The sequence below is a fragment of the Eptatretus burgeri genome, chromosome 2 (genome assembly GCF_056783735.1).
Source record: "Eptatretus burgeri isolate ZD-2024b chromosome 2, Ebu_testis_v1, whole genome shotgun sequence".
Taxonomy (NCBI): domain Eukaryota; kingdom Metazoa; phylum Chordata; class Myxini; order Myxiniformes; family Myxinidae; genus Eptatretus; species Eptatretus burgeri.
The window spans coordinates 121,568,333-121,592,917 of NC_140962.1; the positions used below are offsets into that span (position 1 = coordinate 121,568,333).

General features: G+C 43.3%; 1 pseudogene; it reads left to right on the top strand.

Moving 5' to 3' along the window:
• The first annotated feature begins 276 nt into the window (after positions 1 to 276).
• On the top strand, positions 277 to 20,216 carry LOC147032964 (uncharacterized; annotated as a pseudogene).
• Positions 20,217 to 24,585: the final 4,369 nt, after the last annotated feature.

The following is a 24,585-nucleotide window of genomic DNA, read 5'->3' on the forward strand; positions in this document are numbered from 1 at the left end:
GCTTCCACCCTGAGAAGTGTGAGCAAAGGGAAACAGCAGCTGGCCTCTCTCAGGAACGGCGTGGCACTTTTCTCACGGCTCTACATCGGTTGCCAGACGAGGGATGGAAACCTTGAAGAGTTCTTTCGTCATGAGAATCAAGCATGTCCTCCAGCTCTCTCCGATGGAGAAAGTCTCCGTCTTGGTACGAAGAGTGATCTCTTCAAATGCTTTGAAGAGTTTTCCAATGCCCAATCAGAGGCTCCTGATACCACCAGCCTAGTTCTTTATGGGGCAGTCATTGTCCAGATGCTGAAGCCTGCGGTAGCCAAGAACTTTGATGACTATGCCCAGGATGTCTTCATACCGTACCTGTCAACAAAGCTTCAGACTGTGTCATGCCTGGACCTGGTCTGGGACCGCTACGTTGCTGATTCACTGAAAGGCAGTGGAAAAGGAGTGCGTAGTCGCGTGGTCGAAGCAGCAGTTGTACCTGGAAACTGGCACAACTTCCTCTGAGTGGACACCAACAAGAGCGAGCTGTTCAAGTTCCTATCAAAATCTATCTTCAGGTGGTTTGATCAGGATGACAAGCAGCTGGTTATCACTGATGGAGAGGCAGTCCTGAGCAAGCCACCACTGCTAGACCTGGCGTTGCTCGCCCCATGCAGCCACGAAGAAGCTGACAGTCGAATGTTGTTGCATGCATCCCATGCAGCCAACCATGGTCACCACAAGATAATGATCAAGACAGTTGACACTGATGTTGTGGTGTTGGCTGTGTCAGTGGCCCAGGGACTGCAACCAGAAGATGAACTGTGGCTAGCATTTGGCACTGGGAAGAGTTTTCGGTACCTGACAGCCCACAAAATAGCAGCTGGCCGAGGACCAGAGAAGGCACAGGCACTCCCAATGTTTCACGCTCTGACTGGGTGTGACACTGTATCTAGCTTTGCTGGACATGATAAGAAGACCGCTTGGACAATCTGGATCATTCTGCCAGAACTTACAGACGCACTGCTGAAGCTATCCTCTGCACCAAGTGGTATACCAGACGATGTCATGCACACCATCGAGAGGTTCGTCATATTGCTCTATGACAGAACCAGCACGTGCAACAATATTGACAAGGCCCGGAAGAAACTCTTTGCGAAGAAGAACAACGTGCAGCTGATCCCGCCAACCAAGGCAGCTCTGGAGGAGCATGTTAAGAGGGCGGCCTACCAAGGAGGTCATGTGTGGGGTCAAACACTGCTACCAACACCAGAGCTGCCTCCTCCATCCAGCTGGGGCTGGGTCAAGAATGACGAGGGGGTGTACGAGCCACACTGGACGAAGCTACCCAAAGCAGCCCACACCTGCTATGAGCTGGTATCGTGCAAGTGCAAGAAGAACTGTCTGAAGCGTTGCAAGTGCAAAAAGGCCGCACTTGAATGCACAGCTTTGTGTGTGTGTGAGGGAGAGTGCTCACAAAATTGAGAGAATATTAACAGAGCAGACTGTGTCACTGATTCAGAACATTTAAATCAGACATCTCTCGATCAATTTCTATGAGTGAGATGTCGGTATTCATATGAATGAGACACAGCCCATGATTCGTTTGCAACCATGCTCAACAACCACTGACTTTACATAAGCGATGTTGGTATTCATATCAATCAGACGCAGCCCGTGATTCGTTTGCCACCATTCTCAACAACCAATTTCTATGAGTGAGATAGTCGTCCGGTACAACAAATAATTAGCAGCCATCTTGCAAAATGGCGGCTATCTTTAAACTTGAGGTGGCTACAGGTTATGTTTTTCTTAATTCAGCTTTTAATAAATGTTCAAACCAATGTTGGAGTGAAATTATAGTAACCACTGGCGGTCATTTTGAAAAATGGCTGCCACAGCCATTGTGCTGTATCACGTGATTGGGTTTTCGTATATCATGACTCGCCCGCTAGGGGTGGCAGTGATGTACATTCGGACGCGGAATAAAGCGGTTACTGCTACGCTCTCGCCCTCCATGTTCCGCTGCACCTCGGACACCACAGCCATCATCGGCTGAATTTGAGATGGCCCAATATCCAAATCTGTTCATAATATGTTTGGCTACTAGTGTGCCAAATTTGGTGCTTTCCTCCCAAAATGCACAATTGTTATGCTAAGTTGCCCCACTATTGGGTGAGGTGTTCAATGAACTCTAGTTGTTTCAGGTGCCTGAATTCCTGCTGCTGTACTTTTACTTTTTTCTTGCATTTCTTGAAACTCTCAGGCATTTCATGCAGCCTTCGTTTTAGTTCCTTTGGAGATTCGATTGTGGCATAGTGGTGACAGAAGAAGCATCAAACAGGGGGTGCCAATTGCTTGGTAAATTCCGTAGATTAGATTACTCGCTGTTCATGTCCACAGATGGTTTGTTTTCATTGTTGGTAGTTTATAGAAGCCTGGTTTCTTCCTCTGCTGGGTAGTCCATTTCACAGCAAAGACTCAACCATGAGCACCAAAAAAATTCAAAACACCTCTGGGATAAAGTTGTGGAAAGGCATAGATGAGGGAATGGGTATGAAAATATTTCAAATGCCTTGAATAGCCCTTGAATCATCGTCAAGACAATCAATAAGAAGTGGAAGGCATATGGTACCATCAAGACCCTGCCGAGATCAGGCCTTCCCTCCAAACTGGATGACTACGTAAGGAGGAGACTGATCAGAGAGGCCACCAAGAGGCCAATGGTAACTTTGAAAGAGCTACAGGCCTTTGTGGCAAAGGCCGGTCACTGTGTGCACGTGACAACAATATCCCAAGCACTCTACATGTCTGGCCTACATGCTAGGGTGGCAAGAATGAAGCCAATACTCAAAAAGGCCACCTTGAGTTCCGTTTGAGGTATGCAAAAAAACATTTCAGACATTCTGAAGCCATATGGAAAAAAGTTTTGTGGTCTGAGGAAACCAAGATGGAACTTCTTGGCCTAAACGCAAAACGTTACGTTTGGCACAAACCAAACAAAGCACCTCAACCAAAGAACACCATCCCTACTGTGAAGCATGGTGGTGGAAGCATCATGTTATGGAGATGTTTCTCATCAGCAGGGACTGGGGCACTTGTCAGGTGAGAAGGGAAAATGGATGGAGCAAAATACAGAAAAATCCTAGAGGAATTCCTGCTGCCCTCTGCAAGAAAGCTGAAATTGGGACGGAAGTTCACCTTTCAGCATGACCATGCCCCGAAGCACACGGCCAAAGCTCCATTCGAGTGGCTAAGGAACAAAAAGATAAATTTCCTTGAGTGGCCCAGTCAGAGCCTCGACCTAAATCCAAAAGAAAAGCTGTGGCACGACTTGCTTGCTGTCCATCAACACTCCCCACACAACTTAACTGAGCTTGAACGGTTTTGTTCAGAAGAATGGGCAAATATTGCCCAATCAAGGTGTGCAAAGTTGGTAGAGACCTATCCCAACAGAATCACAACTGTAATTGCTGTCAAAGGTGCTTCTACCAAGTATTAACTCAGAGGGGTGGACACTTATCCAATCAAGATATTCTAGTTTGGTATTTTTGATTAATTTTATGAAATTTGTAGAATTTGTTTTTCACTTGCAAATTGTTGGTTACGATGTGTAAATAAAGGTGGTAAAAGTCTGGTTTAATGCAATTTAATTCCAGGCTATAAGGTAGCAAAAGGTGACAATTTTGAAAGGGGGGTGTAGACTTTCTATCGGCACCGTATGCCTCTAAATGTTTACCTAAGAAGAAGGAAGTGGAAGAGAAAACTAAAAATGCAACAATGAGTGTTTATCATTTGCAACCTGCTGTCGTTTATGGTTTATTCATTTCATCGAATGCATTATTCATGACGGTGTGCCATTGCCTACTCAATCAAGAGGATTCTTTTTAAAGTGGGTGTGCTCGATTCAAAAATATTTTGTTCCATCAGCCACATATTGGATGATTTCACGATTTAAGAAGAGCAACATCATTTTTTTTTCTCTCGTCATTGCTTTAATATTAGTGTTACATTGGAGAGAATATGGTCCTGCGTGGAGGCAGATTAACGAATCCAAGGATGGACATTGGATTCCTCATGCTGTTGCGATAAACTTCACACAGCAAGGCGACCTGGGAATAAGTGATGGATTTGGACGAATTGATGTAAACACTTTGTCCGTATTTATTTTAATGTGCGATCATAATAGTCTGAATTATGAGTTTGCATGTTGAAAATGAATGTTTCAAGCTGATGCATGAGTCGTTGGAATGTACAGACCATACAGAGCCTGCCCTTTTGTGCTGAATACACATCTCGCATTTGCAATTTCATTAGATGGATGCAAGAAGGCAGAATGAGAATATCCTTGGAGCTAAAATATATTTTATGGGCAAGGTTCTGAATTCTGATGTTTTCAAGCTTAAGGAAAGGAACGCATTTTCAGGTGTTGCACATCACAGATCATTTACTCCAAGGGAGCTGGGCTGGCAGGATGGCCATGAAGTGTGCACACTCGCTTTAAGCTGTCTAGCCGAGGTTCGAATTCTGACCCAGCTGTAAACTGTCATCATTGTGTTTCACAGGCAGGGTGATTCATCAATGTGTGTGCCGTCCCTCGAATGGACATTAAACGGGTGTCCTGTCTGCTGGCATTAGCTGGTGGGTGTTAAAGATTCCATGGTGTCCTTCGTGAAGAGTAGGTGAGCTATCCCTGGCACCCTGATCAAATTCAAAAATTCCTGCTCGAACCGAGAGAGGTTATTGCATCAGCAGAACAGTCGTGCCCTGCAACCTTGTCCTGGAGGTGAAAGAATAATAAGGCTCGAAGGGTTTTATGATTGTCACTGAATGCCAGACATCTTCTTGCTGCAGTTCCTTTGTTGTGATATTTCCTCGTGTGTCTGTTTCAAATACTCCATGGAATGCTTTTCCTTTCAATGCAGTCGCGACAACTTTTTATAGGTTTGAGGTCGATTGGTGTTTTTTTTTTACAATTTCGAGGTTCTTTTTGAGTCATCTCTGAATTTCATGAATTCGTCACTTTAGTTCTTCCCGATATTTTGAGACCAAAGTTATCTGGTACTGACACTTTAATGAGCATTGTCGTTGTTTGTTTTTTTTCTTGTGTCACAATTCCTCATTGTTATCAATGTTCACACAAAAATGCCAGGGACAGATGTCATACATCAGATGTTGTCAGCACTATTGATTGGTTGTTCTGGGTTGCTCCTCACTCTTTTTATGGGATTGGGACATTGACCTTTTTTGCAGATATGCCAGTGAATTTTGTCTTGTGAATTAATTTTGAATCCGTCTTCATCCCAATTCGGCTACCCTCTTATTTAGCCTCTCTATTCGGCATTTGTATATATATATATATATATATATATATATATATATATATATATATATATATATATATATATATATATATATATATATATATATATATATTTAGTCTCTAAAATTATCTTTTGAATTTTCCTGCTGTTATCTCATGTTTGTCTTCTTTTTTTCTTTTTTTGACTTAAGGGATCTACGGATGGTAGGCAAAGTATGCATTCTTAGTGGGGAATGCTCACGCTAATTCACAACTTTGAAGACAGATGTCGCTCAATGATTGAGCAATTCAGCATGAGCCACCAAGTAGCTGAATGTGGTATTCCTTTTCCTGTTGTGAGCAGAAATTGGGGCAAAGTGAACACTTTTTTTTTAACCATTTAAAAGAACTTCCACTGTTGGTTATTGGAGTGGAAGGTCTGTCATTTTCTTCTTTTGCATGCAGCACGTCACTGCAGATATCATCGTTTGTTCAGGGTGATTCTGTGCCAGTGATGTAGTGTCCCCTTATGTTACAGTGGGACTTTTGTAATTTGTTCAGGGTGCCGGCGATAGCTCGCCTAATCTTGGTGAAGGATGCAGTGGGATCTTTAACGTCCACCAACACATACTGGAAGACGGACGCCCAGTTTAAAGCACATCCGAGGGACGCCACACACATTGATGAGTCACCCTGTCTGAAACACCAGGATGACAGTTTATAACTGGGTCGAGATTCAAACACAGGCTAGACAGTTCAGAGGTGATTGTGCGTACCTCTAGGGCTAGGCCATGCTGTCAACTGCTGTGAGTCTGTCCATGCCTCCAGTGAGAGATTAATGGAAATTTAACACTCAAGCTTAGAAGTGACTTTTATGAAGTTCCTTATAAGATGTGTTTCCTTGATGAGATTCATCCTTGCTCCATGAGAGAACATGAATTACATGAATAGATAGGTTGTGTGCAATAAAGCCAACCCAACATTCCAGATGTTAAAATATGCATGGATGGACTTGCGCCATTGCGAATGGATCTAATGTGTGGCTGGAGGAAGAATGTTTTTATTTTTGAACACATGACTAAATATTGTTAACACAATAAATAAATTTGTTATATATGTATGTATATATATGTATGTATATATATATATGTATGTATATATATATATATATATATATATATATATATATATATATATGTATATATATATATGTATAGGGTGTCCCAAAAAATATACAACTTTTAAAATGCTTCGTTTGATCCTAAAAAAGCAGTAATTTTGTCACTAATGCTTCATTTCTTGTTGCAGAGACCCCGAAGTTTTTTTTGATACCAAGCAAGCACTAGAAAAATGCCAAGACTGACCGTACAACAACGAACGAAAATTGTTGAACTTTGGCACCAGACAAAAAGTGTCGTACAGGTGCAACGTCTTTACTCGAGACATTTTGGTATCCACTTGCACCATGCATCAAACGTTCGGACAATAAAGCGCACCATCGCAAAGTTTACCAATGTGGGAACCATCTGTGACCTTCACAAGGGTCACAGTGGTCGGAAGAGGACAGGTCGTAGTGAAGAAAATGTGGAAATGGTGAGACAGGCGGTCGTTCAGAGTCCAAAAATATTTATTTGACGACTTTCTGCCGAGACAAACATTCATAAGAGCACCGTTCAGAGGATCCTTTGCCAACACATTCATCCCTTTCCATACAAAATTCAAACGGAAACGGTGCTTACTGATCAACAGAAACGCAAACGACGAGACTTTGCAAATTGGTTCTTAGGAAAGTTGGAGGAAGATGCAGACTTCCTCAATAAACTTCCACATGACTGACGAATGCCATGCTCACTTGTCCGGGGAGATAAACAAGCAAAACTTTTGGTACTGGGAACTGAAAATCCTGGTAATGCATCAACTGAACTGGTGCCTCGATTTGTTCTCAGTCACCATGTGGGTGGCGGTTGGTTGGTATGGGATAATTGGTCCATACTTCTTTGAAGATGACCAGGGATGCACTTGCATGGTAAACCAGAGGAACTATCGCGAAATGATTCAGGAATTATATCTGCCTGAGCTACATACTCAGGCCCGTAGGAGAAACCACCTGATCCAGATGAGAACCCAGTGGTTCCAGCAGGATGGGGCACCGCCCCATACAGCCAGCGAACAAGGCGTTTTCTCAACCAACATTTTGAGGGCCGCTTTATCTCCCTCTACGAAGACGTTGAGTGGCCACCGTATTACGCTGACCTTACTCCTCCAGACTTCTTCTTGTGGGGGTATCTCAAGGACAGGATCTATGGAAACCCTCGGCTTCAGACTCTTGATCAGCTGAAGGAAATAATCCACCGAGAAATCCAGAACATTCCTCAGGAAACGTTTCCCAAAGTGATGGAGAACATGACAACACGTTTGCAGGCAGTGATCGGACAACGTGGAGCCTGCGTCGAACATGTGCTCTAAAATAAAACGACGATTCTAGACCAAAATTTAAATTTTGGTGGCAATTTTGACATTAGTACAATAAACTTCAACCTTTCAGCTTTCTATCCAGCCATATATCTTTTTTTTTTAAAATATATGTTATGACCATCCTCTTTGCAGATGAAAAGTTGTATATTTTTTTGGGACACCCTGTATATATGTACACACACACACACACACACACACACACACACACACACACACACACACACACACACACACACACACACACACACACACACACACACACACACACACACACACACCTCCATATATTTCTTATTTTGTGCAACTTGTAACATTGAGAGTGTCCGTCATTTATAAAACATTATGAACACCTGTTGTCCAATGCACCTTGGTACTCCTTCAGTTGTGTCCTCTTTAATCTCTAGTCTTTGTTTGAAACGGTTTTTGTAGAATATTTTGTGGATAGTTAGCAGTTTCCTTGTTTTCTTGTCTTGTTTGTTGACTTCTCCTTTGGCAATTTTACTATGCCACAGCTGTACTGGAACATTGGCACAGCGACCTGGTTTATCGCTTTGATTTTGTTTCTTGGGGTGAGGTATGTTTTCAGGATTAGGCGTGTTCTGCACAGCGTAGATATCCCTTGTCCAGTGGCTGTGTACACTTCTTTGTGGTAGATTTGCTGGGCACGCTTCTACTCCGTGGTATTTGTATGATGTTTCATTTTTGAACTCTTTTATTCTTTAATTAATATTGATGGGTTTATTTTCGTTGCTTTGGTTGCTCTCATTTTACATTTAGCACAATTGTTATGTCCAAATTTCATTTCAATATCAGTTGCATATTATTTTACAAATTGAAATTGTTGCATTATTTACCGAAGGTGGACGGAAGGAGGTTATGTTTTCACTCTTGTCTGTCTGTATTTGTTACTTGTAAAATCGAAGATTTTTAAAGTATATTGGTCAGTCGATTTTGTTATTCTCTCTGTTTGTCTGTTTGTCCTTTTATCACCTACAGGTCACAATTTAAAACCAATCTTCACGAAACTTCAAAGAGTTGTAGAAGTAGTCTCAACCAAGAAGCCTATTGATTTTGGGGTCAAAGGTCAGATTTCTAAGATCGTCATTTTCATCCGATTGACTTAATATTTGAACTAGATTTGCATATTGCATCACTGAATTGGGAAACCAACTATTTTAAGGTCAAAGGTCAACTCGCATTCAAACTTCTAAAATCATCAATTTTAATCTGAAAAATCATCAATTTTCATTCAATTGCTTTAACAATTGAACAGCAATTTCATAGTGCATTCCTGAATTGGTAAACTAACTGTTTCTGAGATCAAAAGGTCAAAGGTCAACTCAAGGTCAAACTCCTAAGATAATCAATTTTCAGCTGAAAATCATCAATTCACATCCTATTAACTTGAAAGTTGAACATGATTTGCATAGTCCATCACTGAATTGGGAAAGCATCTATTTTTGAGGTGAACATATCAAAGGTCAACTCAAGGTCAAACTTCTAAATATTCAAATTTCATCTAAAGAATCGTCAATTTTCCTCCAATTAACCTGAAAATTAAACAGCAATTACATAGTGCATCACTGAATTTGGAAACCAACTATTTTTTGAGGTCGAAATATCAAAGGTCTACACAAGGTCAAACATAAAATCATCAATTTCAATCTGAAAAATAATCAATTTTCATCCGATTGAGCTGAGCTTTGAACAAGATGAAGATTTTCAATTTTAATCTTTATGAAATGGACAATTTGATGTATCCATGGCAACCTTTGGAGAGGGGGTGGATTTTGCAAGTATTGTGCTCTGCATGACGTCTTTTTCTTCTTACCTGCAAAATTGAAGATTTTACAAGTATATTCGTTAGTTGATTTTGCTATTCTGTCTGTCTGTTTGTCTGTCTATCTGTTTGTTGCCAGCAGATCACAATTGTAAACCGATCCTCATGAAACGTTACGACATGGTAGATTTTTTCAAAGGAAGAAGCCTATTGTTTTTGAGATCAAAAGGTTAAAAGTTCAACATAGGCCACAGGTCAAAAACTGAGGTGAAATTTTTAAAATCCTCAATTTTCATCCGATTGACTTGAAATTTGAAGAGGATTTATATTTCAGGTCACTGAGTTCAACCAACAGTTATTTTGAAGGTTCAACCAGGCTAAAATGTCAACATCGGCTGGATTTCTAAAATTGTGATTTTTCATCCGATTCACTTGAAATTTGAAGAGGAGTTGCACACTTGGCATTGAATTCAACCACCAATTATTTTTAAGGTCAAATTATGTTTTATGGATTTTGCAAGTGTCGTGCTCTGCACGACATCTTCTTGTTTGTCTGTCTGTCACCTACAGGTCACAATTTTAAACCGATCTACGCAAAACTTCACTACGTGGTAGAGTTTGTCACAATAAAAATGACAGTTTTTACAGCCATTTTTCCCTGCTGTGCAGGGGTTTGGCTTTTTCTTGAGGCAATGTTTTATGGCCGGATGCCCTTCCTGATGCCAACCCTGGTCGCCTCTTACGACACACAGGGATATGGTACACCTATTATAACCGGGGCATACACCGGGACCAGTACACTGGTACTCATTTCGCCGACCTCGGAAGGATGACAGGCTGAGTCAACTCCCTGGTGTTAATTCAGCAGCCAACGGGGCTTGAACTCAGGACCCTGGGATCCCAAGCCGCCACCCTAACCACTTAGCCAACACCAGGCTTAGTTTGTCACAATGAAGAAGCCTATTGTTTTTGATGTCAAAAGGTCAACATAGGCCAAATGTCAACAGCTGAGTTGAGCTTTCTAAAATCCTCAATTTCATCCGATTCACTATAAATTTGAAGAGTATTTACATTTCATGTCAATTAATTCAAACAGCCAATTATTTTTGAGGTCAACATTTACCAAAAGGTCAACATAGACCCGAGGTCAACAACTAAGGTGTTATTTCTAATATCCTAAATTTTCATCCGATTCACTTGAAATTTGAAGAGGAGTTGCATATTTGGTCATTGAATTCAATCACCAATTTTTATAAAAAAAATTTGTATACATTGTCAAGGCTCGTATGAGAGATAAAACACAAAGCACAACAAGGGGGGCAGAAAACAAGAGGGGTGAGAGACCAAAGGACAAAACAGTGGGGAACAGAGATGTAAGAAAATCTGCGGAAGGGAGAGAGATGTGGCAGGGAACACGGGGTAAACAAGATGGACACCACAGGGACTTTCAGGACTTTACTCGACAGAGAACTTTTAGGAATGAAAGCAGGGAATTTGAAGGAGGTGGGTTTGGGGTGGATTTGTGGGGGTAGAAAAGATCGTGGTTTTAGATGGGGGAAGATAGGAGGTGGTGGTGAGCAGCTGTTTTGAAGACCTGGAGGGGAGAGTGGGATTGAAAGAAAGTGTGGAAGTTTATTCCAAAGCCAGGAAAAAAGAGTAATGAAAGAGTGAAGGTGAGCAGTGATTCATGATTTTGGTAGTTTTACCAGAAGGGGATTATTTTTGAGGTCAAATTTGTTCTATGAATTTTGCAAGTATCGTGCTCTGTACGACATCTTGTTCTTGTTTATTTGTTTGTCTGTTTGTGAGCAAAATATCTCAAAAAGTTGTGGACTGATTCAGCCGACAGCCGGTGGAGAGCTTGGGTATGTGACAAGGACGAAATTATTTGATTTTGGTGAAAATCCGAATCCGGATCTGGATCCAATAATTTTTTTTAAGTGATTCTTCAACATTGAGTGATGAGGCTGAAACGATATATGACACGATATCTCAAAAAGTTGTGGACAGATTCGGACGAAACTTGGAGGACAAGTTGAGTGACAAGAACAAGCCGATTAAGTTTTAGTTTAGGTCAGAATCCTGATCTGACTTATCAATTGGATACAAAGCGTGAACTAATCAGCCAGGCAGAGGTATGTGCGCCACTGAGTGCCCTTCTCGTTCTTCGTTGTTTGGCACGGTAGGATTGCCGAGAGGTATGCACATCCACCTCTGAACTGTTTAGCCTGGGATCGAATCTCGACCCAGCTATAAACTGTCATCCCATTGTTTTGTAGGCAGTGCGAGGCATCGATGTATGTGCCGTCCGTCGGATGGACATTAAACTGGCGTCGTGTCTGCTACCATTAGTCGGTGGGCGTTAAAGATCCCACAGTTTCCTTCGTGAATAGTAGGTAAGCTATCGCTGGCACCATGAATAATTTACAAATTCCTGTTCTAATCTACTTAGACTGGGCCAGTCGGTTTGTGAAAGCCAAAAACTTTCCCCAGCTGACCCCACGATGTGGGAATAATTGTGGCCGTTAAAAGCTCATCATCCTGTACAGCAAGTAGTATATTGACATATCGATGTTACTTTATAGATTTTTGCTTTGTGTTTCATGTGTGATATTACAGCATATTTGTATGTTGTTTGTATTGTCTGTGGATATTGCTGTGCAGAAGTTTATATTTAATTAACTCAGAAGCATGAGATGAAATTCCACTTATTAATGCAAGAGCATCATGATGAGTTTTCTTTGTGGAATATGCTGTGCAATAACGATTTATCCAGCTCAACTCTTGAGGCAGCAACTATTATTTTTGGACCCAGCTGGGTAAATAGTTGTTCAGAGAGGGATTAACCATATTTAAATTGCCTCTCTAAGAGCACAATTGTGCTGCTGGCAAGTGTCTCCTCCTGAACCTGTCCGTGATTGCAGAATAGTGGGAAGGAAAGAAAGGTGACAAAATGATCTGGAGGGTTGTAGCATTGCTGGAACTCCAGGTTAGGTATTTTTCTTAGAAAAAAAACCCAAACAACAATTCTCTCAAGTAGTCATGATAACCCAGCAGTGCTGAAGACAGAGTTTGGGTCAAGTGGGATAAAGTTAATGTATTGAAGAAGCTTCCAACGTGACTTTTGTGTGCATTACTCCGTCGATGTCTTCTTTTGGGCATCGACTAGGTAATAATTCAGTGTGGTAAAGAGACAACACAAACACAATAATTACTCTCATTTTAAAAACTATTTTACTGAAGACAATTTGATGGTGTTCAACTTGTTTGAAATACATTGCCGTTTCCTCCCCTCCCGCCATACCTCTTTCTGCGTAAGCCCATGATATCTGGATGAGTTTACATGTAGTGACTTTTCAATCACAATTGCAAGTAAAGAGATTATCATCTATCTATAATTCCAGCAATCTCTGTGTGTTTGTCTGTCTGTCTGCGACCGCAGTTTCTCGACGACCGCCGGTCCGATCTCATTGAAACTTGCCAGGAATATTGCCGGGGACCGGCGGATGTGCCTTTTCGAGGTTTGATATCGATCGGACGAGCCGTTCCCAAGTTACGGCCATTTATCTGTCGACCAATGACAAGACACGGTGCTATGACGTCACAATTAATGTTTATTTATTTATTTATTTTGCATGATTGACGGTCCGATCTGATTGAAACTTGCCAGGAATATTGCCGGGGACCGGCGGATGTGCCTTTTCGAGGTTTGATATCGATCGGACGAGCCGTTCCCAAGTTATGGCCATTTATCTGTCGACCAATGACAAGACACGGTGCTATGACGTCACAATTAATGTTTATTTATTTATTTATTTTGCATGATTGACGGTCCGATCTGATTGAAACTTGCCAGGAATATTGCCGGGGCCCCGCGGATGTGCCTTTTCATGGTTTGATATTAATCAGACGAGCGGTTCCCAAGTTACGGCCATTTATCTGTCGACCAATGACAGGACACGGTGCTATGACGTCACAATTAATGTTTATTTATTTATTTTGCACGATTGACGGTCCGATCTGATTGAAACTTGCCAGGAATATTGCCGGGGCCCCGCGGATGTGCCTTTTCATGGTTTGATATTAATCGGATGAGCGGTTCCCAAGTTACGGCCATTTATCTGTCGACCAATGACAGGACACGGTGCTATGACATCACGAATGACATCAGAATTAATGGTTATTTATTTATTTATTTTTTTATCATTTCTTTTGCACGATTGAAACTTGCCAGGAATATTTCTGGGGACCCGCCGATGTGCCTTTTCGAGGTTTGAGAGAGAGGCTGCACATACTGGCACTCACCTACGGGCACGCACCTACAGGTCCTCCCCTACGGGCCCGTACTAATCTATCTATAATTCCAGCAATCTCTGTGTTTGTGTCTGTCTGTCTGTCTGTCTGTCTGTCTGTCTGCGATCACCGTTTCTCGACGACCGCCGGTCTGATCTGATTGAAACTTGCCAGGAATATTGCCGGGGCCCCACAGATGTGCCTTTTCGAGGTTTGATGTCAATCGGACGAGCGGTTCCCAAGTTACGGCCATTTATCTGTCAACCAATGACAGGACACGGTGATATGATGTCACAATTAATGTTTATTACTTACGAAATCTGTACATTGATGACTTCTGTCCTCTGTTTGAGTGTTTGTGTGTTTTTACTTACGAAATCTTTATATTGATGACTTCCGTCCTCTGTTTGTGTGTTTGTTTGTAGGCACGATAACTCGAGAACGGAAGAAGCTACCAATGTCAAATTACACCACGTGATTCACGAGGGTGATGGCTAGTGCTGATTAGATTTTGGTCAAAATCGGTCAAAGATCAAGGTCACAGTGAGGTAAACATTCGATTTTTGATGGTTTGGTACAGAATCATCGTAGAAACTTCTGGTTTGCGTCGCTACCTTCTCCAGAGACAGCTTTTATTAGACAAGGTCAGAGGTCAAGTTGACGATTTCGTAAGTACCAGTCTATGACTGCTTGTTTTTTTTTTTTGTTTGTTTTTTTTTTGCACGATTGACGTCACAATTCTTCTTCTTCTTCGTTTGGAATGACTTCACAATCAACGCTGGGGACCTGAGTATGTGCCTTTTCAAGGTTTGATATCGTTCTTCATCCGTTTCAGCTGTTTCCCAAGTGTTTCCCAAGGTTTGAAAGCTTTTTTTTCCCAAGGTTTGAATTAATTGTTGTGCTTGGTAGACATTTGTGAATACATTTACAGAGAGAGGGGGCCTCACAATTCAAGAGAAGGGGAGAGAGGAGGGGGCGAGAGAGGGGGTGAGAGTGGGAGAGGAGGGGTGAGAGGGGGGGAGAGAGGGGGAGAGAGAGAGAGGGGGGGAAAGAGAGGGGGGTAGAGAGAGGGGGAGAGAGGGGGGTAGAGAGAGGGGGTGAGAGAGAGGGGGTGTCACAATTCTTCTTCTTCGTTTGATATGACATCACAATTGACACTGGGGACCTGAGTGTTTCCCAGGTGTTTCCCAAGTTATGGCCATTTATGATACGGTTGGCCCGATCTAATTGAAACAATGCCCCAATCCAGTCGTCGTTTACGAGAGCAAAGGAACGAAGCTGCACATACTGGCACGCACATACGGGCCCGCACAAGTTCGACTGATTCTCGTGATTGAACCACAGTGAGAATGTCTTCTGAACCATTGGGGCAATGGCAAATCTTTCCATTGGTATCACGCTGAGACCCAGCTCGCGAAAGTATCACTGTTGTACTCCATTGCTTCATCACATCATCCATAAAGTCAACATTTGTATCATTTTGTACAATTTGATCCATGAGTGTAGGTTATTTTTTTCTCAAAAAAGTGTTTTTGCTTTCCATTGTTACCTCCACCACCGAATGTGGATGGTGGTGGTTATGTTTTCACCCTTGTTCATTTGTGTGTGAGCTGGATATTTCAAAAAGTCGTGGACCGATTCGGACGAAGCTTGGTGAACAGGTTGGTGTGTGACAAGGACGAACTGATTAGATTTGGGTGCAGATCTGGATCCTAGAATTTTTCTAGTGATTCTTCCCCATTGAGAGATGGGGCCGAAATGATATACAGTAAAGCGTAATATTTCAAAAGGTTGTGGACGGATTATGACAAAACTCGGTGGATGATTTGGATAGTGGACAAGAACAAGCAGATTCAATTTTGTTTCAGCTCCAGATCCAGATATGGCCTATCAGTGGGATACAAATACAATACATAAACTGTTCAGTCTGGTGGAGGAATGCGCTCTACCTGGTACCATTCTAGTTTGCTTCGTCATAGTTGTGCTTTTATATTCGTCACTATAATATACATTTTGCATTTGTCGTGGGAATTTTATGTAGTTGTTTTAAAAAAAAAAAAAAAACTTTTTATGCATATATGTAGGTTCATGGAGGAGCTAAATGTCAAAGGGCATCAGGTTTGCAGACGACCAAAGGTTTGCGGAATAGTGGGTAAAGGTTAAGGGGTGGGGGTTTGACATACACATGTGGGAAATGATAGATAACCCAAAAATGAGTAACAATGACCCAGGGAGGCCATTACCTCGCAGTTTATAAGATCACTTCTCCAAACTGGCATCAAAGTGGGGAACAGACTGGGGAAGAATGATGAAGAAGCAGTGTGTGTATGAAAGAGTGTCAATGTGCATGGGTTAGTGCATGAGGTAATGATGGGCAGGACAATTGAAAGGACAAATTATATTGTTACGGTCTGCAACAACCATCAAGTCGCCGACACTGCACATCGAACAGGTTAACCAGTCAGTTTTGCTCAGTGCTATGGAGCCCGCCTCTGATGACCACAAAGTTTTCATCAAAAGAGGGTTTATTAACAGATCAAATCGGGGAGATGGGAGAGCACGGCCACACAGCGGTGTTCACAATTAAATAAATCAATGACATTGCACCCAGAAACCATGATGGCTAAAAAACATGTCATCTCTGATTGTTGGGGGGGGGCACATGATGGCTCAGCAGGGGTCTGTTCTGTTTTTGTGTGTGGCAGCTTGGCTGCCGGGTAGCTGTCAATTCCTGGAAGCACAGCTGTGCCGCTGATGCCGTGCCCCTCTACCAGCACACTAGTACTCATTTTTCTGACCTTGGAAAGGATGACAGGCTGAGTCAACTCCACCTGATATTAATTTAGCAGCTAACGGGGCTCAAACTCAGGACCCTGGGATCCTAAGCCAGCTGCCCTTACTGCTAAGCCAACACCAGGCTAGCAGAGGTCTGATGAGACATAGAAACCGAGCTGTACAGCACTGCTCGTGCATACAGTGTGGGTCCGTCGTCCATGTGCTCGCCTTGGAGGGCAGTGGCTTGATGCAGATATTGGCTTACGTTCTCTCTCCAGCAGCAGCCCATTCAGCAGCAGCCCACAGATGAATGGATGAGGACTGGCAGTAGTTACCAAAACACAACCGCAGACCCCGGAGACTGGACACCGTTGCCGCATTCACTACCACATTTGCCATTACAGAAAGCAAATACTCATCACAAACCCCATGACACAAATTCACACACACTTGCTGTCCACACTTTTATAATCCCCATGGGGCCCATTGAAGTGCTCATTGGACAGAGCAGCCCGCCAGATCGTCTCATACGGACATGTCCTTGGCCCTTCTGGTGGCCTTGCACTGACCCTGCGATCGCGGTGTGGGTCACGCTCATTGTTCGTTACCTCGTGGCAGTATTAAAAAAGGGCAGACAATAAGCGATGGGGGAAGGCTCAATAATGTAGGGAGGGGGAGGCAGGTCTCAGATACAGACCCTTGGGTGGGGGGACGAGAACTTTCTAAACATATGTTCAACACATTTTATCACCGATGGGAATTACACCACACTTACGCTATCGTTTACTATGAAATAACTGTTCTAATCTATCCCCAATTTTACCCCCCGCCCATCCCCGAGATCAGATCTGTAACAATATGGAATCACCCAGTCTTTGTGTCCTATCCTCCTCTTATTCGGGGATTTGTTTACTCATATCTGTGTCCTTGCCAGATTCTTTACAACTCACTTTTTTTGCAGTGGTCTCTCGCTCACCTTTCCAGTTTTGATGTGTGTCGGTTTTCAAGGCAAAATTATTTACTATCAACAGATGACACTGCCACATGGGTAAATCGGTGTGCCATATTGTTTGAATCGGTCCTTCGTATTTAGTTAATATAAAACCATATTGTTACGGAGCCTCAGAGGAATTTGATTGATTCTTAGCTACAACATTACTGTGCAGGTTTAGCAGTGGAAATAACTTTTTTTTTAATGTCATTTTGGGGGAAATGGTCTTCAAAAAATGCTTTCTTGTGACCGTATGGAAAATTGCACTGCCTCTCCACAAGGATGGACCATCAAATTATGCAATTCTTTTATCTGGACAGCCAATGGAAGAAGTACAGTCCCTGGAACCCCATTTTTGGATACAAGGTCAAGGCTCATGGAAGAGTTAGAACACAGAGTGGATCAGGACACAACAAAATAAACAGAACAGCAGATGAAGATCGAGGGGAAACAGCGACAGCAGGGCGGAAGGACAAAATAGATGGAGATGGACAAACAAGGGATGTGAGTAAGAATGAAGGGTAGGAGAAGATGCAGGGGGTGGACAATATTGTTGCGAATTCGTGTCCGCCGGCGTGCGAACGGCCACGTAACTCGAATCGCGGCACGTCGCCCACCGGACGGACAATTCTGTCGTGACCCTCTCAGACTAACGCCGGGAGCTAGTCACGGGTGGGCCTTTCGGCCTCACCACAATCGTGCCAATCTGCCCCCCGCATGGGATAGGGTTGTTCGCCAAACTCGACCTACCTAAGTACCCACGCGGAGGGTAGACCGGGCGATCGCACCTCGCCGCAGGTCGACTCCGGACACGGGCCACTTAAGCGACCCGTTCCGTACTATCGGGATAACCGAGCGGTGTTATCGTCGGCCTCGATGGTTCCGATTAATTATCGGGCGTATTAAGCACACTACCAACCCTTTACTTGAAACAAGATGGAGATTCCATTCAAGAAAAGACGAAGCGAAATGGGAAAACAGTTCAACATGATGCACATTTATTCCGCGGCACACGGAAAGCACACATATACAATTAAACAGAATGCACATAAAGCGATTACAACAAAAGAAACACAACAATACAGATCTACAACCGACTACGCGTGCACACGGCAACACTTAAACAGTTTTACTTTACAGACGGCGCCAACAACACATTTACTCAAAAGTAAAAGAAAAGGCCACCCTCAAAGACAAGGGGGCAGACGGGGCCTGTGGGCCAATATTTGCGCGGGACCTGAAAGAGCGGTCAGGTCCGTGAGACCGGGTGGATCCTACCCGTGTCTTTGTGATGAGCCGCAAATGTGGCGGCACGGCGGTGCCCCGACTTCGTGCTCCTTCGCGGGTTTCGTTGGCACTGCTTGGAGTGGGGTGGGAACGGGGCCCCCCTTTTCGCACTATCTCAGCGCGGGGGAAAAAGGGGGGAATTGTTGATGCTCTGGGGAAAGAGTATAGCTGGCTTGTTTGGGTCCCGCGACGAGCGATTCCACCGCGACCTCGTCGCCAACTGCCGTCTTCCTTGCCTCGGACCCAAGCTCTTCGGTCTCTTCCCCAATTCTCCTCAGCCGACTGCAGCAAACCACCTGTACGCCCTCGCCTCCCGACTCCACTCCGCGCTCCAACCCGACTCTGCCCCAAAACTCTCTTCGCTCTTCTGAGGTCGACTCCCCGCTCCAACCGACCTGCTCAAACCGACCCTCTCAAACCGACTCTGCCGCTGCCACACTCTGCTCTCCAAAACTGACTCTCCTTTTTGATTCGCCTTGCGCTCGGTGCTTTATAGGCCGGCAGGAGAACCTATATGAAAATTTCTGGATCAGAACGAGCTCGGAGGTGGAGCCACGCTCGCCCATTGGACGGAGGAAAAGGGGCGTGAGTCTCCCCTGATCATAGAATTTGCATATCTCGATTCTACACCGACGCGCCTGGAGGCGGGGCCAAACCGCCCCGCGCTTGCTGATTGGACGGATCAGAAGTGGGCGTGTAGCATTCCTGATCCGAATTCTCCTCGGAAAGGCCGCATTTTGCACTCGCGGCTCGGCGCGCGTCCCATACGAGCCCAGGACAGCCTGACGCTCCGTGCTCACAAGTGGTGCGGGAATGGCCGCAGAAGGAGAGAGGTGAAGGTGGTGGAGGGTTTATGGTGGTGGTTTATGGCCATGGTGCCATTTGGAATGGCGGTGATGTGATGTTTGCAGGAGCCAGTCGTGAAGGTAAAGGTCGTGGCTGTTGGCGTTGTTGTTGTTGTGAAGCGGCGTTGTGGTTGGTGGTTATTGTGTGATGGCGGTTGAGACGTGGTTGGTTCAAAATAAAGATAGAACAGAAAAACGGCTATCTCAAAGGGCCGCAGCCCGAATGAATCACATTTATTCCCTCTAAACAACGGGTTTGGGGCTAACTACACATGTACTGACAGAGATATCTCACCTACGGGACCTGAATGGTGGTTTGCGAATTTCCTCAACCGCAACAATATGAATACAGAAGCAAACTCTTAGGAAGGAAAGAAAACTGAAATTTTTTTCAGTTTTGTCTGTCACTCTTGGCACTGGTGGCAGGTTTGTGGTCTCTTGATCATCGACAAGCTTACATCCGGCTTTGGTCCTCCTGCCCTCTCCTCACTCTAACCTTCCCAAGGCATCCTGGGTCACATGGTTTCCTCGTGAAACACTTGTTCACTCAACATTCCCCCATTCATGCTGGTTGTTCACCTGCATTCATTCATCCACTTATTCTCCTGACTCTGAAACTGTCTCCCTGTGACGTCTCATCCTTCCAATTTAAGTCTTTAACGTGTGCTTCCTGGACGTATATATCCTGATTCTTTCCTATTGTGTTGCTACTTTTTTCATTTTTTTTAACATGGTCTAGACTCGTGGAAGAGTTATGACAGAACAAATCAGGATATAACACAACAAAGGGAACAGCAGGATAAAGAAGAAACATCAACAGAAGGGTGGAGTGAAAAAGTAGATGGAGATGGACAAACAAGGGATGCAAGTAATGATGAAGGGTAAGAGAGAACACAAAGGGTGGACAATATGGATCCAATATGGATTCATTTTTTTTAACATGGTCTAGACTCGTGGAAGAGTTATGACAGAACAAATCAGGATATAACACAACAAAGGGAACAGCAGGATAAAGAAGAAACATCAACAGAAGGGTGGAGTGAAAAAGTAGATGGAGATGGACAAACAAGGGATGCAAGTAATGATGAAGGGTAAGAGAGAACACAAAGGGTGGACAATATGGATACATAAGCAAAATTTTGGGAGGGTGGGGGTGTGTGGTTTAACGTGTGTAGAAAACATGATTTTGGATGGGGGGTGACTTAAGATGGTAGGAAACAGCAGTCCTGAAGACCTGAAGGGAAGAATGAGGTTGAAGAGGCTGTGGAAGGTGGTTCCACAGATAGGAAAAAAGAGGGATAAATGAGTTGAGGTGGGCAGTGGTTCTGGATTTAGTCAGTTTCACCAGGAGAAGATTGCTGGTGGACCGTGTGCATCCTGCAGATACCAGAGGGAATGACAAAGCAGAGGGTGGGAGTCCATAAATGAGGCGTAAGAAGACAGAGCAACTTCCGACCTGTTGGCGATGGCAAAGTGATAGGTCCATAGACTCACCTACATCGTGAGAGATTCCATTGATGCTGAAGGCTTTTGTTTAAATGGAATCAAGCTGTGTAATATGTGAGGCCAGCCCAGAGGGGAGAACAGTACTCCATCAAGCTGTGGATGAAAGCTTTGTAGGTGGATAGGATCTCAGTTGTGTCATTGAATTACTTTGCACTATGGAGGATGCCCAGTTGGCATCTGGCTTTGGAGGCCAATTTTTAAATGTGGCTTGCGAGATAGAGATAGAGATAGAGATAGAGATATATTTCTCAGGATTAAAAGACATGTTTCAAGTGTTTGACCAGTCTGAGGAGAGGGAAGAGGCTGCTGTCTGTCTATCAGAAGGATGAGAGATGTCATGGCAGAGAGTGGAGTCATCAGCAAAGAGATAAAGAGGATTTTACAGAGAGTTCATGAGATCATTAATGAAGATTAGGAATAATATGGGGCCGAGAACACTGCCTTTGAGTACTCGAGCTTTGACAGGAAGAGGAGATGAAATGGTTATGTTGAGAGACACACGTTGGCATTGAGAGTGGAGTAAATCTGTAATCCAAGAGTGGAGTTGGCCTTGGATTCCATCGGCAGACAGTTTGGAGAGCAGTTTCAGGATGCAAGACTGTGTCAAAAGCTCGAGATATGTCTAAAGAGATGGCCCTGATGTCATGACTGATATTGAGGGCCTCTATCCATTTTTGAGATAGTTGAAGCAGCATGTCCAAGGTAGAGTGACGAGGTTTAAATCTGAATTGATGATCTGAGATGAGGCAGTTGGAGAAATGGAATGATTTTATGTCAACTGCAGTTTTGGATTGCATGACCTTGCTGATGATTGGAAGTAAAGTTATTGGGTCTGTTGTTAAGGGGATCTATTTTTGCACCTTCTTTTATGTAATGCTGCGATGTTGACTGATTTCCAAGCAGATGTAGTCCGGTCGCTTAAGGTAGAAATTCGACAAAACATTTACTGATGGGACAAAACCACCAAATTTGGTACACAACTTCCTTGGCCAATAAGATCTAATTTTGGAAGGGGAGCCAAGGTCAAGGTCACCCATGAAGGTCAAGGTCAAAAGGTCAAAAATGGCATTTTCTGTATTTCCAGAGAGCATGCCTAGCTCTATCAAAATACTCTGTTACAATTCAGTTAGTCGCCCTCATTTGCATTCTATACGCATCACTAATGTCGAAATATATTCAAATCGTATTACTAAGTGGCATAAAAAGCTGGTTTTCCCACGTTAGTACCATGGGAATGGTCAGGGCCGTAAAAATCTCGCCAAAACCTTTACCCACTAGATACCAGCAACAAACTTGCTACACAGCATACTTGGACCATAACCTGCATTTTCAGAAGGGGAGCCCAAGTCGAGGTCACCCACATGAAGGTCAAGGTCAAAAACGTCAAAAATGACATTACTGTATTTTCGGAGAAGATGCATCGCTGTATCTAAATATGCTGTCACAAATTATGCAATATGTTTCATCTATGATTTATATACAACGAAAATTGCAAAATATCTTCAAATCACATTACAAACCTGCATAAACCCCCAGTTTTCCCACTTTAGTACCATGTCCTGAATCAATTCTCTCATGTTAAACGGGCCGGGACCTGATCAACGTAAGTGACATTGGATAAAGATGAGTTATTGTACCCCATACAAACAAGGTACGACCCCTGAGATCGGGATGAGTAGTCGAATCTCGGCGACAGTAGGTTCCTCTTCCAGTCCCCTCGCGAGACGCATATGGGAAACCACAAATCGGATCATTCGCCAAATCGAATTTGTCATGGCAAGATTTGTGCCAACGAGCTTTGTTTCGGATGAAACTCTCCTGTCCCAGAACTACCATATAATACCCCACATTGACGGGAAGTGCATTCATTTCCTGGAACAGCCCAACGTTCTGAAGGAAATTGGTGTATGCTGCACCATTTCCATCCCATGAGTTGGAATCAAGGGGACAACATAATTCCTCTGCAAATAGTGACTGGCACACGACACAAAGGTCCCAATCAACCCGGCGCGCGACCTGGAAATAAGAAGAGTTATAATAAAGGAGTCATCTGAATCTGTACCTATCGGGACTAAATTAGGATATTGTCAAATATATACATCCAGCAAGCCCTAATTATGCCAACAGGCTGATTTCGTCATCAGGTTGGACTACCCAACACAAAAATGTTGGAATTTTTGAAAAAATATAGGAATTAACTTGGTACAATTGAAATTATAGTATTTATAACCTACCTGAAATTATTTAAAGTCACACTTTCAAGTAGAATTGAAAAAAAATCAAAAGTTGGTTTCAAAATTAGAGCACAAAATTTACACACTATTTGAAATCACCATGCTTGTTATTTATTTGATTAATTCTATTTGTATATGCGCAGAACTGACTTTTCATAAAACATTGCTTTTGGCCATTAGATCCGATAATAATCATTCACAAAATGGTCAAAAGTGGTAAAATCAGCAAATGGATAAGGTGAAATCATGTCAAATTAAGAGTCTCAGTACTGGTACACTTTCTGTTTTGATTGGGCCCTCAGGGCATGACAATAGGATTGCTGCTCCCTCTCAGGAATAAATAGGCGATCATAAAAAGCTGTTTTACAGCTAAATGAAGGTCTCGGATAACCTTTATTTGATGGAAGTTTCAACTCTGTGGCATATTTATAGGCCAGGTAATTAGAAAAAGACTTCAAAAAAGGTCTCCGCATGGGCACACTCTCTGTGTCGTGGGGGGTCACTCCCCTTCTTGCCCTTCTTTGGCTTCTTGCCCTTCTTTACTACACCCCTCCCCTCCTGCTGAGAATTATCCCCATCATAAAACATTCAACTACATAAAAAGGCTTATGTTCTCTCTCATCTGATGGAACTCAAAAATGAAGGCAAGCCTACCCAGCCCTCCTCCTGGCCTTATCATCATCATCGATGACGATTGATCGATCGTCTTCCTCCAAGGTCAAACCGGATCAGCAATTGACGATCGATTTTTATCCTCCAATCATGTCAAAATTCACTCCACAATATCACACATAATGCCTATTATCTCTCATTTAATTAGTCGTATGCTTTCTTTGTCATATCAATGAGAACAGATGACTGAAAACACAAATTTCTGAGCATATTACAAATTAAAAACACACTTACTGCCGCCAGTGCCGCCATTTTGTCCGCATTCCAGTGGTTCCTCCACAACAATAGGAGCATTTTTGGGCGTGGCTAAACACGAAAATTCGAAGGCCCATGAAAGTTGCCAATGCAATTTTTGTGCTTGGCTCCCCTTCCAGAATTGTTTAGTACATCATATAGAAGCCCTGTACCAAGTTTGGTGCTTTTGTCCAGTCGGTAAATGTTTTTACCCTAAG